The sequence below is a fragment of the Protopterus annectens genome, chromosome 2.part2 (genome assembly GCF_019279795.1).
Source record: "Protopterus annectens isolate FY-2018-M chromosome 2.part2, PAN1.0, whole genome shotgun sequence".
NCBI lineage: Eukaryota > Metazoa > Chordata > Ceratodontiformes > Protopteridae > Protopterus > Protopterus annectens.
In genome coordinates this window covers 997,094,923-997,107,404 of record NC_056730.1, presented here as the reverse complement: position 1 = coordinate 997,107,404, position 12,482 = coordinate 997,094,923, and positions in this window count along the sequence as shown.

Sequence of the window (12,482 nt, the reverse complement as noted above, 5' to 3'; positions counted from 1 at the left end):
AATTAATTCTCAACACACTACTGTTCCTGAATTGGAGCAATTATGTGATGAGCAATCTAGGTAAACAGTATGTTCACTGATTTAGGAGGCCATACGCATGCCTACAAATTACTTGTAAAAAAGCCATGTTCCTAATACTTCGAGATTGAAAGGTTCTGCCACACTTTGCAAGTCTACAAATAAGCATTAGCCATTAGCCATAGTAAATAGTAGTGAATTCTATTGACACAAAAACATAATAGTGTATAAAGGTATATCATCACAACTGAATTAGTATGCTAGAGTCTGAACTTTAGGTGCTGCTAAGGTGTCAGTACAATAGCCAGCCTGTTCACCATTTGTTCAACAACTATGAAAGCTGTGGGTTCTACACTCTTTAGATGGAAGATTGACAGCTATGGTCATGAAAATACCAACCATAAAGAATAGTTGCTGCTACTGAGTATATATTTTCAGTAGGAAACCCGAGAAAGAAGGTCTGCCATGTTTCATACATAAAATTGCCATTGAAAGCATAATATTCCATTAAAACAGTGTACTTATTATGTCATTGCCACCCATTGTTCTACAATCTGCTTACTTTCCCTTTATATCTCTGCCCTCATCTCCCATTTTAAAACCTTAATGTGGTCCAAAAATAGTTGAACACAACACACACAAGCACAAATACGTTATACAATATATTGCCGTACAATAGCTGGCATCAAGCAGCATTGCTGGCCAGAGTTGAACTTATGATAATTCTAGTTCTTGTCCTATGGCAAAAATGAAGAAAATTCCAATGCATGTGTTGACTTTGACATTGGTTGTATACCAGAGCTTAGCACTATTTCACATAAGTAAACAAATGTGATATTAAAAAAAACAAAAACATAAAAGTAATATGCTCTTTGTAACTGCTTCCATGGCTTAACATACTAACGATGTGAAGCTTCTGTTACACAGCACTGCATGCAGTTATAATTCACTGAGGGCCTGTTGCTGTTTAATAATATTGCTTCCCCTCTTTAACTGCAGTTGATATACAAGGAATATTATTTTCTGCTTTTTTTTTTGTTTGCCTGAGAGCTTCAGTGGTATACTCAAATAATGCTGTTTGGTAGACTGTGACCGAGCAATGGGTTTGAATTCTGTCATGTGCAATTATTTTTCATTGATATCCACTGCTGTGATAACCTGAAATGTATGTTATTGGCACATGCCCTGTGAAAGATATGTGGTATACATGACTAATGCACTGTTTAATGACCTTCATCATGTTGCAAAGTAATATAAGCACAATCACATATACACAAGGAACTGTCACATGAAAATAACAGGTCTTTTCGTATTAAAACACTGTGCTACGCTTGGCAAAGAACAGTAGTACTAGACATAGATTATGATAAATGACAGTTCTCAACTTTTGGCAAAAACTGAAGAAAAATTCTTCGGCTGCACTAATAATTTGTTGACTGTCATTATCAGGAGAGTTTAAACTTGAGACATGACAGAAAGTAATAATGATATCATCACATAGTTCAACTGTCCATCATTTGAACCATAATACCCGGTATGACCTGTACTCCAAATGTGATATATGATGTTGCAGTATGATATGTGGAGGGTGCTTAGCCCTGGATTACTCAAATTTGTTTAAAAATTGTCATATAAGAAGCCTCCAAAGTGTTGATACTCTCCCTACAAATGTGTGCTGCCTGATGTGTACTACAAGCTATAAACCAGAAAGGCACATTACAGTGACATGGAACATTTTAAGACAATTTCAGATCTTCTTGGAATACAAAATTAATGAAGCTAAAACAAAGGCAATAGCGGTACATTATGTACCCACACACAAATTGGTCCAACAATATCCATATTTATGGAGACATGATAAAATGAAGTATTTAGGAGTATGGATTAGAAATCACTCTGCGGTAGCAGCTAAGGGTATGTGGAAAAAGACTAAACAGAAGATAACACAAAATTTGAGAAGCTGGAAGTTTTGTTATATGGATATGGATACTAAGATACAAGCCATTAAAATGTTTTTAGTCCCTTTAGACTTATACACAGGTCAGGCATACTTTTATCAACCGAAGGAGAAGTTGTGGATAGCAATTAAAAACGAGTTGAATGATTTTATTTGGGAAAGGAAGACAGCAAGAGTCAATTGGGATAAGCAGATTCTACCAATAGAACAAGGAGGACTAAGATTACCTAATTTGAGGGGGGTATTTTGGAGGAACAGAGTTAAGACTCTTATACATATCACAAGCAAAAAAACTATAACTCAAAGTGGAAAGGAATGATGCTGACACAGGGTGGAAGCACACGAAATAAGGAGATATTGGGATTTTGGATGCAGACTCTTACGGAGAACTATAAAAATTATACAGAGAATTATATTCATAAAATAGCATGGAGTATTCTAAGAACCAAACCAGCATGAGAATGGAGAAAAAGATATTTTGCCGATAGGGTTGACTGTGGTTAGGGATACAGATAATAAGCAAGAGGGGGCTGGGATTTATTGGAGAAAACTGGAAAGGAACCAAAGTATTGTGAGGAAATAACTAGAAGGGGAAAGTAATAGAATGGGAAGAGGCCAAGAATTTATTTGGACTGCAGGTTAGAGATTGTCTTCCCTATCAATGATTGGTATCAGAGTATAGGCAAATAGAAAGAAATAGGGGGCTCCTAATTGAAAGGCCAGCACTGGTAGAGTTTTTAATAGGATGTAGAACAGAAGCTGCCATTAAAAAAGGAACAATTAGGAAAGCATATAAAATATTGCATGATAATAATAAGAATCAATCAGAGAAGCTGAGAAAGGACTGGGCAGAGAGATTGGATAAGCAATTCACAAAGAGACAACGGGGGGGGGGGGGATATATGTATATCTCCCAAATATGCAACAAAGTCTAGAAGATTTAGGATCTTTTCCTGGAAGTGTTTACATAGGTATTTGTATACCCCAAGTAGACTCCAAAAAATTTTGCCTCAGGTGGACAGCAAATGTTGGAGGTGTGACAGGCAAGAAAGAGACAGCTAGGAACATATTTTTTGGGAGTGTAATGAGCTGGTAGACTTTTGGGATTCCCTCCAGACCGCTCTGTCGGAGATGCTAGTTGAGCAGGTTGGACTGACTGGGGAGATGGTTTCTTTGGATTATGCTACAGGATTAGAATTACCTAGACTTAGTAAAGCCTCAGTGAGTCTAATTACAGTGGCTGCCAAAAAAGCATTTACTAGAAAATGGAAATCAAAGTCTAGAACAACTTTACTAACAGTAGTGAGTAACAACTGGAAACAACTGGAACTGGGATCTTTAGAAATGGTAAGGAGCAAACTACATAGAGAAAAATGGGAATTGTGAGAAAAATATATGCAGAGCAGGAACCAGGTTTAAGAGGCAGGATTTGAATGAGCTATATAATGCTCAACTGACAATGAATGGATGGTTTATAAGTGATGTATAATGTTTACAACTGCAGTTGTTTCAATAGTGTCTGTGATGTAAATGGTTTGCAACTAAAGTGATATCATTTTGTACGTTTTTCATTTACATAAATGTAAGATTGCCTTTATCATATGTGTAAATTTAATAAAGATTTTAGTGAAAAAAAAGAAAATGCAGTCGATATCCCTTTATTAACCATATTAAGCTGAAGTCATTGCATTCTTAGCAGCAAACAGATGGCAGAAAGACTGTCATATTTCACACTTTAAAGAGTCCCTGAAGCCAAAACAGCATAGCACATACATTATATTTCTTTTGGCATCCATCACACACATGCAATCTTGCCCATGTCTTCTTGTTGTGAGAAGGATATACATAACAAGGTTTGTTTTAGGTTTGTTTTAGGCATCAGTTCAGTGCCATTTTTCATGACACCTGGAAGAAGAGACTTATGGCTGGTGAAGGGGAAGGCAGTGCTCCTTTAAGAGCATAAAGGTGGTGTGAGAAGAAAAGAAGATATTTATTAACTGACTTGTGAAGAACTGCAGCAGTAGGCCCCTGCATGGGGCATACACCAGGCCTCAGTACAAGGCAGATGCCAGAAATACTTCAGCCAAAGCTGACACCCATGCTACTGCCATCCCACACATGATAGAACAGTGTTATCACCATTATATTGATACTAAGAGCTGAAAGCCTGACCTCCATGGCCAATGGAAGGATGTTCTAGCCCAATCACTACCTCTGTACTGTATGTATAACATAAATCTCCTATCTAGCAAATCTGCTAAATCTTGGAACCATGCACATTTTAATATGTTCTGTCTGTCTTAGCAGCTCCTGTGGGGGTCAGGAGGAATTAGAAGACTCAGAGGGAGCAACAGGAATGCCTAAGGGAGCTTGTGTTTGGAAACATATATTTCAGTAGTGACAGTTACCAGGTAAAATACAAGTATATTAAATACAAAAACATGACGACATCTGCCATTTGTAGCATTGCATGCAGTGATGATAATGAGTGTTCAAATGTAAAGTATGTCAATTCTGGATGCCGCAATTTATATAGTTGGAGCTATAGTTCATCACTTTAAGTATCATATGCACTAATATTGATTATGATGACTGTGGGTTTAATACCCTATAACACATGATGAATAAGATTGCTGTTTTTATATCAAATGCTATTACTTCATAGTAGTTAAATTAATTCAGTTATCAATAACATAGTTATAATATTCACATAAATGTATATGTTCTAAAATAAATTTATTTTCATTTAATGAAATTCATACTTAAGAAAAATACATTGGAATGGCACTTTCATTATTATTGGACTTCCCTTCCCCACCCTATTTTTGATTTTTTTTTTAATTTTTCCCATTTTTGCTACTATTACATTTAGTAGCTCTGAGGCCTGGACAGACTGCTTTAGCACAACCTATACAGCTGGACTGCTCTCCGCTATTTTGAACCATGTTACAGACACTACACAGATGTCAGTGTCCTCCAAGGTGAAAAAGACTTGTTGGAAGGGTCGTTTCTTGATTAGGGTATTTGTATTGATTGGTATCACCTTCATATTTAGGTTTATCAGGTTGTCATTGCCTCAAAATGGCACTATGGGGTGGATAGTGCCTTACTTGTTAATCAAAACACTATACAGGCCAAATGCAGGCCATCCCTTGTGAAGCAGTATGGTTATTTATTTATTTAATTATTATTTATTTATTTATTTATTTATTGCATTTGTTGACCGGGAAAGTCCACTGGGCCTAGGATGAGCCCATTTTCAGTGGAGGCCCGGTACAAAACATATTGAAAAACAATGTTGACAGAACAATTAGATACAAGATATAAAAATATAACAGTGATGTCATTACTTTAGTTAGAAACCAATGCCTTAGCCAGTTAGAGAGAAGAGATTAATAAGTAGATGGAAATAGTGCAGAAAGTTACTGTCACATGGAAGAATGTGACGGTAGTGATGGCTAAGTGTGTAGACGTCAGGAAAGAAGGAATGTAGAGTGAGTGTGTTAAAAGCTAGAGTAATGCTATTTTACAGTGTATGGTTAGTAGCTGAGAATTGTAGATAGAAGGGTGCATTGTAGGTGGAAAAGAAATGAGTTAGAAGTATTAAGCGGGTGACAGAGAAACACAGGAAGGTATAGACAGGAATGGTAGACAGTATACAAAGGTAGATAGTGACTGTGGATCTAGAGTGGGAAATCACTGTTTTAATGTAATGGTGGGGTATAGGAGCATATCTTCCCAGGCTGACAAATGTTGGGCCCCCTTTGAATGGCACCAAAAACTAAGCCAGTTATTAAAGTCAATTATTTTTTTCTCATGTCATGGTATCATCCTTAAATGCTGCTCAGTGCAAGGCTCATACCTGCCTTAGGTACACAGCCTGAGAGTTCCATCACGTCTCTCTTCTTATAGTCCAGGGAGGTAGACCTCAGCTCATTGACACTGGTATGAACTATGACAGAGTCTTAATGGTACTTGTTGTTCAAGGAAATGAGTGCATGTGTGGTCTGAAGGATCCTAGCATCAGACAGACAACTAATTGTCACTCTTTCCTTGCTCAGCCTGGTAAGAGGCACAATTGTATGTCTTACAATGAAGTCACCTATAACAAAAATGTTTGGTTGGGTTGATGGTGCATTATGGGCTCAGCACCTGAGACTATGGGAGTCCTTGTGCTATGTGAGCAAATCACTAACTTGCTGGTGACATTATCAGTACATATATGTGTGCAAAAATGCTTGGCACCCCTAGACAAATCATCTATCTGTGGTGTTAAATCCACCAAACCTGTTAAGAAATCCACTTCTGTCATGCAACTACATTGCCAATGTGTGAAGCCAGGCCTTAGTGATATAAGGTGACATCAATAGTTGCATTTGTACAATTTCCGAGTCTGTTTATAGTTTAATTGTGATGTGTATATAGTCATTACATTATGGGGAGAATTGTGAGACCATGATTGTTGCATGTTATGAACAAGGGTCTTACTATATGGTATTCCACAGTGTTCTAGCATTGCCTGCATATGTATGTATAAGTTTAACCTTATGCTAACTTCTACTGCATAGGTTCATAGGTGTGTACTAGGCTAAAAAACACAAAGGCCTTTTAACGCCAAGCCATGTACCCAAATCTCTGACAAGTTCTGTTACCCTAGATAAGTGTAAGCAGGGTCTTGGGAGATGAAACATTTACAAGCAGGGACCTGGGAGATGAACCATCCACAGGCTGACTGTATCCTTTCTTAGACATAGGTGCCAAACGTGGGAAAACTTTCCTGTTCCACATCCATTTGTCTAAAATACACTTGAATTGGGCTAGGGAAAAATCTGCTTCATATGGATGGAGAGTCTGTTCCAGAAAATAGGGTAGTTCATATGTTCATAGGTTCATAGGACAATACTAGGCTATTGGCCCAGAGGCCCTTATAAGCCTAGACAAGAATTTCAACCATGTTCCCACAGAGTCAGCACCTGTTTTCCTTGTCCATCAGGGACAGAGGTGAGATCACAGGGATATATTTTTTATTACCCATCCAGTCAACCAGGTTCCTCTTGAAGAGGGCTAGTGAGGTACTCTGATTGACATGGAGAGGGAGTCTATTCCACAGATAGGGGAGTCGTTGGGACACAAATCTATCCCACCAACAAGTTCTATTAATGTCACAGACCAGGTTGAGGCCTTGTGCGTGAGTATAGATTGACTTACAGGTATGCAGCAACTCCATCAAGGCTGAGTCTGAGATGAACTTGTATGCCAGACACAGGTCACCTCTGAGCAGTCTGTATGAGAAAGAGTAGAGAGACAGGACTTTTAGCCTATCTGTATAGACTAGGTGTTTGAGACCCTGAATTTTACTGGTCAGGAACCTCTGTGGGGCCTGACAAAAGCTGAATACAGTGTAACAATGACCTCCTTGGACCTAGATGCCATACCTTTGTTCATAAGTTGCACAACAATGAATGATTTCCTCATTATCATTAGTCACATGATGGTCACAAGTTAGACTACTGCCTATGTGTGTCCCCACATTCCTGACTACTGGGTCACCTCTTAGGAGTGTGTTGTCAATATGATAGTTACCACAGGTGGATGACTTCCCAAGGGATGCTACTACTATGAAAGTCTTGGCATTTAGTATCCCATGCTTCTAATACAAATTATTGGTCTGTGTTAGCCCTTCCTGGGAACATTAGTGTTGGTGGGGGATTCTAACACTGCTCTTAATTTACGATCATCCACAAATGTAATCAACTGGACACCCTTTACATATGTCTTGAATTCAGAGAAGTAAATGCCAAAAAGGACAGGTATCTGAGGGGCTCAGCTTGTGACTGGCCTCTTCGTAGAGGTGGACTCCCTATTTCTAAATTTCCCTTTCTTGTCTGTAAGCCATCTGGCTATCCACCAGGTGACATAAGGGTTTATAACTAACTTTTTGAGTTTGTCAGACGTGCCTGAGTGAGGTATTGTATCAAATACCTTGACCAGGTCAAAGTTGGTTTATGCCCTCATCTATTGGTTTGACGACTTTCTCAAGGAAATCCACCAGGTTGAGCAGGCATAACATGCCTTTGATTAAACTAAATGTGGATGGGTCCAGCATTTGGTGGTTTCCCATGTCATTACTGATAATCCCCAGGATAATTCTTTCCATGGCTTTGCATATGAGACTAAAATGAGTTATAGGTGTGTAGTTTCCAGGGTCTGTAGATGGTCCATTTTTGTGCAAAGGGATGACTTTTGCTGTTCTCCACTCATGAAGCGTGAATCCTCTTTGGAGGCTACAGTTACATAGCAATTGCAGAAAGCCTGATAGGTCATGGTTCATGTTATTAAGAAGTCTTCCTGGGATATTGTTTTAGCCCATCGATGCAGTGTTCTTGGCCATAGAGAGAGAAAGCATTGAGGACCTGTTCCCTAGTGAGAGTAGGGGGAGTTATATTTGATAGGATTTCCTGATGGAATATTGAAGGGGGAAAGAAGGGTAAAATTAGAGCTGAATTTTTCTGCAAGTAGGTTTGTTATATCTTCTGGCTCAGTATAGGTGGGTCCATTAACAATGAGCTCTGCACACAACTGTGTATTGACTTTGAGGATGTGGACATAGCTAAGGAATGCCTTGTGTTTTTTTTTTTTTTTTTGGCCTGGGAGACCAAATTTACCTCCAAATTGGCTTTAGTAGCCTTTATTTGTCCTCTGAGTTGTTTTCGTTTGATTAGAATGCTTTTATCCTGCTCAGTGCTAAGCCTCATAATTTCTGTAATGATTTTCTTCTTTCTCTTATGCAGTCTAGTGATACTGTGATTCCACCAGGATGGCTTGTTTTTTTTGAGTTATTTATGTATTACTTCTTGGTTAGTACAGCTGCCTCTTTGCAACTATTAGCATGCTTATATAGGGTTTCTTTGAACAGTTTTGCATAGGCAGCAGTGTTCCCAGGGCTTATGGGGGCTTGACATTTTGCCAGGTTATCACTTATTAATAGAAAGTTAACCTTAGACCATTTCCAGAACATTGGAGGGTTAGCTGGGGTTCCAAGTTTTATTTTTAATTCAAAGGAGACTGTTTTATGGCCTGATCTTAACAGAGAATATATTATACTAGGAGCTGTGTAGCACTTTCCAATATTAGTGAGAACCAGGTCCAGTATGTTTGTGTCCCTAGACAGTGCATTAACAGTCTGGATCAGGGAGTTTGAGCTTACAAAATCCAGACATCTCTAAGCCTGCACGTTTAGTATCATATATAATTCTCAATTAATAGTGGAGTAATTAAAGTTGCCCATGAGTATGGTATTGGTTTGGATGGTAAGTGTCTCTAATAAACTTAAATACATGTTTTGGGCTTCCTGATTCATAGAGGGTGATGTATAGCTTGTAAGGAAGTTGTATGGGATTTTGCCAATGGTGATTTGAACACGGAGAAGCTCAAGTGCATTGTCCTGTAGCATCATGTGATACTATGCTGGTGTATAGATTATGTGTAAGGCAAGCTGTGGTTCAAATTCATAATTCATACATCTCAACTGTCCTGATTTTTGTAGAATGTCCAGATTTTTGCCTCATATTTTGTGTCTGTTCCTCATAAAATGGGTGGTTTTCTGGCTAATCACTTAAGACTGAAGTCACTAAATAATGACACATATTTGCATTTCAGACTTCATATCCTTCAGAAAAATCCATGTCATAAATCCTGTTATTCTAGCAGGTTTCTAATTTTATAAAAGGAATATTTACATATTTCCCTATTTTTCAGCCTTTGTCCTCCCATTATTTTAGGCTTTGTACAGATTTCTTGTGCTAAGAGGCTCAGATGTATGATGATAGTCAACCTTGCAGAATGCTGACAGGTGTCACTATCATGTGCTTATAATGTATCATGTAAGTATATAATATAGTTCACATGATACATGCAGCCAAGTCATTCTATGCCTTAGAATACTCATGCGGTGATGGGTACAGTGGCTGCTGGGTTTTGCTCCTCACCCCGATATGTCTATTGTCATCTTCTACTCTATAACACTACACCTCTTCCATATAACTTCTTTTGTGGTTTCACTTGCTAATGGCCTTATATGTGCATTATGACTGTGAAGAGTTTGGGATCTGCAACCCAGTATGTGCACTTTGTTTGTCTGGCTTTTATGACTTCTATCCCCCCTGAAATGTATTTTGCAATTACCTTCCTGCTCACTGCTTTGGTAGCATGCCCTGCTACTATACTGTTCTCATGAATATACACCTGATGAAAGTCAAGGGTTCATATTCCAGTATGTGCAGTTTGTTTGTCCTGCTAACATGTCTTACATTCACATGAAATTAATTTTCCAATTACCTGTCCTACCACTGCTACTGTGACATGCTTTGCTACTCCACTGCTCTTGTGATTTCAAACCCCAGAGTGTGCATTTTGTTTGCTCTGTTATCATGTCTTCCATTACCCTGAAATGTACATTCCACTCCCATTGCTTCTGTGGTATGCCATGCTGGTACACTGTTGAGATGAATATGCACTTGACGAATGTTAGGAGTTCAGACCACATTATGTTCATTTTGCTTGCCCTGCTAGTGCAGTCATGTCACCTTTCCAACCAAGGTTTCTGTGGAATTCTCTGATACTCTAGTGGTTTAGAACATGTCAGTCACATGGGTAGTTTCTGTGGTATGCCATGCTACTATAGTAATCTAGAACATGTCAGTGATATAGGCAAGGGTTCAATTTCATTCCTGAGTATTTTTTTCTTTTAGTGATGTCATGTGTTACATTCCCTTGTAGCTATGCTGTTATGAGTATGCACATTATATGGTGAGCATAGTAATTTTTTTATGTCATATATTTACTTTATTCTGGATTCTTCTACCACTGTTGAGACTGGCATTTAGGGGATATGATGCCTTAAAGGCTATATGGACTTATTATATTGTTTCAAGTACTCATACACTGATGTGTGATGTATCATAGAGCATTACTGTAACACAACTGCTTCAGAGGCCACCTGTACTAACATGGTTCCCTAACACATTATAGTGTGGGGGTTCAGTTCCCTGGAGGGCTACTGCTTGTGTATTTCTGTTGCAATTCTCCTTCACATGTGATACATTTCAAAGGTATATGTTTCTATAACCTCTTGTACTCTTACATCTGTGGTGTCTCACCTTAGAATTTCAATGTGGATATATTGGCTTGTAGACTGACTTGCACCCCTGACCCACCTCAAGACAACCATAGTTTCATTTTTAATTACTATCATGGTATAGCATGGGTGCACAGCTAACACTCTCCATTGTTGTTAGGTATGGTACAGGGTGTTACCTCCTATTACTGTATTTGTTTATATCCCACATCTCCCATGTATGCCTCACTTTCTTAAAATAGCCTTAATGTTGTACATATTTAAACTTTTCTTTCCATGTAATATTGTGTTACAAAAATCACTTTAAAATTCACCCTCTCCATGATTTCTGTTAGTGACCTCAGCTCCATCCTTAGCATTTGTGTCACTTGAATTCCATTTGCTCATCTGTTTATATCTGCATTTGCTACTATTGCTGACATCATCATTAAAAGCTGTGTACATGCAATCACATAAGCTGCTGCAGATTTGCATGTCCTCTCATTGACTTTCAGTATTTAGATGTGGCTGTGAGGTGGTTTATCATACTCTGACCATGAACCTGCACTGCAGCAGCAAGGAAATAGTTCTTTCTTTCTTTCAGTGGTTTTTATTATCTACAGTACACACGTGCGGGAGCCTCATGGAAAGTACCAAGGAGACTCCCAGAACAAAGGAATAAACAAACTTATATACTGGTGATATTGCTGACAGTACAAAAATATAAAAATGAACCAATTAGATCATTATACAGGGCAATTATCCAATCAAAGGTTTACCCATAAACATAAGACAATTCACATCATCATATCTCTGGGGAAAGAAAGAAAATTGGATGCACTTCCATAAAAGGCACATTTCCTGCTTTCAGACAGACTCTTGTTGTTCAGTATTTTCTCGTTGCACAGAGTTCATTCAAAGTTCACAGTACACAGTACATTTTAATACATACAAACGGTCACATACTCAATTCCCCCAAACACATGCTTTGGCTGTTCATATTCTACAATCCCCCATTTGATGCTATGTAAGCATCACCATTTACCCTATCCTACATTTGTCCCAAATCTAGCATAACCATGCTACTGGTCTTTTCATTATTAGAAAACATTGTCATTTCATCATCTACATTCATAGCTGCAGGCATATAAAACTTAGGCACTTTCTTCACAGTTTTTGAAGACATTAAATGAAAGATCAGTGCTTTGATTAGGAATAAGACAAGAAAAGCAACAATTGCTAAAACTGCAATTAATAAGATCAACTTCAACAGTCCACCTCCCCAGCCTGAGAACAGGTTGGTTAACCATGCCCATGTTGAACTATCAGCCTCTCTGGCCTTTGAAAGTTCGGAAATTCTTTGAATCAAGTAAATACTGGCAGCTGTTGCAG